The sequence below is a fragment of the Euprymna scolopes genome, chromosome 8 (assembly GCF_053919585.1).
Source record: "Euprymna scolopes isolate OS-2025 chromosome 8, ASM5391958v1, whole genome shotgun sequence".
NCBI lineage: Eukaryota > Metazoa > Mollusca > Cephalopoda > Sepiida > Sepiolidae > Euprymna > Euprymna scolopes.
The window spans coordinates 39,059,515-39,065,514 of NC_136489.1; the positions used below are offsets into that span (position 1 = coordinate 39,059,515).

The window sequence follows — 6,000 nt, forward strand, 5'->3', positions numbered from 1 at the left end:
GAGAGGTTCAATTATATTAAGTGCACAGTACTAGCGTTTTAATAGTGTTAGCTAAATGATAAACAGAAAAATACAACAGTGTTGAACTTTGTATTAACCGGACAGGTCTCCATTTAAAGAATTGAATTCATGCTCTTCCTTTATCTTTAACACACACACACACACACACACACACACACACACACACACACACACACACACACACATATATATATATATATATATATATATATATATATATATAAAGTGTCTGTATGTGGTTGTGTGTCTGTCTGTGTACATTTCGCTACACAATAACTCTGTCAATTTTCAGTCTGCAGACTCGAAATTTTATATAAAAGGTAATGAGAAGAAGAATATTTTTTGTAATAAGTTTTGGCCAGAAATTTGGCTGTTAAGGGTTCAAACTTCAAGGAGTTAACCTTTTAGAACTTTACCACACTCCTCCGCCAATTTTCGGCATAAACAATTCAAATTTTAGATATAGGTTCCTTGGACATGGATCTAACTTAATAACTTTATTTGACCCCAAAACAATAAATGTTAAGGGATCATAATAGAGGTCATATATATATATATATATATATATATATATATATATATATATATATATATATGGTGCGTATATGTGTGTATGTTTACGCGCGCGTATGTGTGTGAAGTTAAACTTTGAAAAGGATAAATTTATTTCATTCCTCCTATACACGGGTGTGTTATCAGAACGGTGGTGCATTTTGGGGCTTCATCTTCTATGTTATTTGGAATGTTTCGCTAACTATTTTTTGTGGGAGGAAATATTCTTACACAATTTTATGTCGAAAAAACCTGTAGAAAGATACCTTAATAACTCGAGAACAGTATCTGTAAGTCATTCAAAATCTTCAACATAGAATGATGCTGTAATCTGTAAAGAAACAAAAAAATTAAAAAAATTATTAAAACAATATATATATATATATATATATATATATATATATATATATATATATATGTATATAGATTAATTATATAGATTTTTAAATATACTTTTTGGTGTACAAAATGTTATATTAGCAGAATAAACACCAATTATGATTGATTTAACAAATAAAAAATGGAAAAAGGTAATCAGGGTTTCGTCCCTCGCTTAACAGATCTAAATCGAGGAAAATTACAAAAAAAAATTCTCATGAATATAACGGAGGAAAAATATAATATAAAATAAATAATTGGGGATCAAATCACAGAGAAAATACATTATGTCTTAAAATAATTTCTTTTTGTTTGCTAAAAGAAGGTCTCAAGGATTAATAACAATGTTTTCTAGAATTTTTAAATGGAAAAGCGAGTGCAACCTAGTCAGAATCGTAGTCACTTCGACACAAAATGTTGTGGAACAAATACGGTTACTTATAAGGTTTTCCCAGACTCCTACGTATTATTCAGAACGTTGGATCGTGAAAAGTTTGCATAACAAATTTTGGATGGTACGTGTTGTTTTAAAGTAAATCTAATCTCTGCGATGTCTACCTAACGGAGTGTGTACAGCAACTATGTTTAAATAAATAAATGATTAAATTCTTATGGCGGGAAGAAGAAGATATTAAAATCTATCATGTTAATTGTTCTTTATTCAACCAATATATATATGTATATATATATATATATATATATATATATATATATATATATATATATATGTATATATATATATTTTTTATTATATATGCATAACTTTTTTATTATATATGCATAACTTTTTTATTATATATGCATACCTACAAAGATACCATATATGTACACACACACACACACACACACACACACACACACATATATATATATATATATATATATATATATATATATATATATATATATATATATATTCGTATAAGTTTATATACGCAATCATAAAACAAACGAAATTTAAAGTAAAAGTTGTGTTGTTCTTAGTATAAGCGTTGTTTAAATTTTAATATAGGATCCGTACAAAATAGGTTTATAAGCTTAATTATAACGGGGTATTTTTGTAAATAAACATTTATTTGTTTAAATTAAAATTTCGACGTAATACACCATCATCAGTATATATATATATATATATATATATATATTTATATATATATATATATATATATGCCGCAATCACGTTGACACACCGATTCTCGCCAGTTCACTGAAGTAAAGCAACGTTTAACTTGGCCAGTACCAGATGGGTGAAGAACAGTTGGGCAGGACAGGCGCTGTATCTACCGCGCCGAGTCGAAGAAATTTCCAGGTTGGTATCTGGAAGTGCAGTATTTCACTGGGGGCAGTTTAGTTAAGACATGACTCTAAGTAAAGGAAACTCTGATGTAAAAGCCTGCGTTGTTTTGTGTGCTTTGTTTTGTTGAAGTCATCTGCACTGACAAGGTTTAGCAGTAATCGCGAAAAAGTGGTTGGTTCTACACAAAGCCTTCGCCACTATAAATCAATAATCTGTGTGGATGGATTTCCAAACAACTTGGTTGTTGTGGTGAAACCTCATAGTCGAAATCATCGGGGAGAGAGTCCATTGTACATCATATATATATATATATATATATATATATATATATATATATATATATATATATATATATATATATATATATATACCCGGATTTCCTCCTGGAATTATTCCATTATAACACTATATATATATATATATATATATATATATATATATATATATATATATATATATATATCACCAACAACAGACGAAGTTTCTACTACTCAATGATATTTAACCCGGTGGCGAGAAAAAATTTGATAATAGCGTATTACGTCGCAATATAAATTTTAAATAAATGAATATTTGTTTATTTTAGAATATATTGTGTGCAATTTGCCTAATAAACGTATATTATACGTATTTCATTTTAAAGATAAGTTAATATACACAGGGTAAAATCTCAAGATGATGTCCATTGTGTTTATACAATTATATTCCATTATATATAGAGAGCTATTCAATCATAGTAATATTTTTTTACAAATATAATAATCTATGCATTTATTGGAGATCTAACCAAGCGACTAATACTTGAATCTTTGTAAATGGATTATGTCGAAGCTTTAATAGAAGCAGTGACCAACGGGCATTTTTCCATACGGTTGTAAATCTTCCGTAATCACTTTTTTTATTGGAGTACTGTGCGTCTTTTTCTAATTTATTTCATAAACGTTTTAGCGACTATATAGTAAATTAAATAAAACAAATGCAATATATTTTATGGCGGGTTGTAGGACACATGTAAGACTGTAAAAAGGATGAGTAGAGTAATTCCAATAAAAATAAATACAGAACAAAAATCGAAACAATATTATAAGGTATATATATATGTATATATATATATATATATATATATATATATATATATATATATATATATATATATACACACATATATATATACATACATATATATATATATATATGTTAAAATACACATTTTTAATTTTACCTCAGAAAATGTTGCTCAATAGTGTAGGTTGTAAGTAACGAAATTTCTATATATTTTCCTAACATTACACACACGTACGGACACACACACATAAACACACACACACACATATAGTATATTTATTATACAAAGATTATTAGTTACGTATGCACATATATATTGCAGTGAATCCTTATTTAGAAAACCCCACTTATACTAACACTTGCTTTTCAATCTGATAAGGCGGGTCTCTGTTACTTGAGACGCGACTGAAACATGTATGCACATATGTAACTAATAATGTTTGTATAGTAAACATACTATACACCTGGTCTCTCCTTCCTTGGGCACTTTTAATAAACACACCGGTTTTCGTAGATTTACTTCAAGAGAAACCAGTATTCATATTCGAATTTGTAGGAAACGGAATTACAGACACAAAGACACACAGATGAATGTCCGTTTATATATATATATATATATATATATATATATATATATATATATATATATATATATACGTTTTATTTTTATTATCGTATCTTTCTGTTAAGTTATATTATTGTTTCAGCTACTTGGCCGTTTTTTCGGCCGTCAGAAGTAGCTGAAACAATAATGTAACTTAACAGAAAGATGCGGTAATAAAAAATAAAACGCATATCTGCTCTACAACGGTATTGAGCACTTTCTTCAGTTTTTATTAATTACCATTTCCAATATATATATATATATATATATATATATATATATATATATATATATATATAAAACATAAATAAATAAAAAATATATATGTATATATATATATATATACATATATATATATATATAAATTTAAAGGAGATAAGAACAATAGTCTAAAGAGCTGAGTGTATTTTAATGTAAGAGTGAAATTACTAGTTTAATTAAAATACAGGAAAGAAAAAGTGCTCGTTGTAATTTAGATATAAAATAAGCTCGATAAGTAAATATCCTAGAGCTAATTTAATATTTAGTAATGTGATTGATAATTTAAAATCAAATTATAATTAAATTAAAAATTCGTTTCATAAGAAGGAACAACAACAAAAGTAATTATTGTGAATGGTTTTTATTAAATCTAAAAGAAAACCCTTCACAATATTTGCTGACGAGGAAAACTTGTTCATTAAAAAACTATATGTAATAATTATTGTCCGTAACTTGATGTCTACCACAATCAAAACACTGTTTTCCGAAACGATCGTACAAATACTTCATTTTGGTGTTGTTCCTTCTTATGAAACGAATTTTTAATTTAATTATAATTTGATTTTTAAATTTTTAATCACATTACTAAATATATGTATATATATACATACATATATATATATATATATATATATATATATATATATATATATATAAGCGATTTTCATATATATATGACGATTTGCATGTCATATCATTATCATTGTCAGCATATTTGAAAGAAATACAAATAAAATGCCAAGGAAAAAAATAAGAAAAGAAGTAAATTTTATGAATACCAGAAAGAATATAGAAATAGATTTTCAAAATTTCAATAAGTAAGATGCTTGGAAAAATATATCGCCACTAACGTTGATTTAAAAAAAAAAGAAAAGAAAGAATTATTTAAAAAAATATTATTTATGTTTTACTTTTCATTGCTAACAGAAGCTTTTTTTTTATTCTTTCCTCGTCTTTTCCTCCTCCGACGCCGTCAGCTAGAGTTGACTGGCATACGTGAAATAATAGCAGCTCCGAGCAAGTGACAAGATGCGAATACAATGATGGGAGACGCTTTTCTCCGCCTACCGATTTTAAACTTGGGCCGTACGCGCATACTTGACAATCATGTTAAGGAGAGTAATTTAGACACGCACACTCAATCACACATGAACCATCAAAAATACCACACGCACACACACACACACACACACACACACACACACACACACACACGTATGCACATACATAGTACAAGTATTAAATCTTACAATGGAAAAGAATAATATATATTTAAAACATATGACAGTTGTTTAGGAAAACATCTATCACGTGTATATATAGATATATATCGATTTTTTTACTCTATTATTTTTAAATTTCCATGTATATACATACATATATACATAAGAAATAAAAATTACAATAAGTTCACCAAGGTAATCAAAAATCAAGGTAAACTTAAAATATATTATAAATAAGTGTTAATATTTACAGGTAAAGTAATCTCAACCATATATCTCAATACATACATCTATATATATATATATATATATATATATATATATATATATATATATACATATATATATATGCATATATATATATATATATATATATATATATATATATGGGGGGGTATTTACAGAAGGAAACAGGAAAAACCGAAAATATAAAGATATATACTAATGCATAGAAATTGCATCATTCATTCAATAAATAGATTACATCAATTAAGCCTACGGGAAACTTTATGCTCTTTAAACCTAGGTATTTAGAGACTAATGCCTTTCATGATAAGTATATTTTATACTTTATATTGTTGACTTTTTTTTTCTTCGGT

General features: G+C 26.7%; 1 long non-coding RNA gene across 2 annotated transcripts in view; it reads right to left on the reverse strand.

Moving 5' to 3' along the window:
* LOC145283522 (uncharacterized) overlaps window positions 1-6,000 on the reverse strand; it is a 207,119-nt gene that overhangs the window by 80,852 nt on the left and 120,267 nt on the right. For both annotated transcript variants that reach the window (XR_013868625.1, XR_013868624.1), the window contains exon 2: window positions 840-904. This is a non-coding gene — a long non-coding RNA (uncharacterized LOC145283522). The remainder of the gene's footprint in view (window positions 1-839; window positions 905-6,000) is intronic.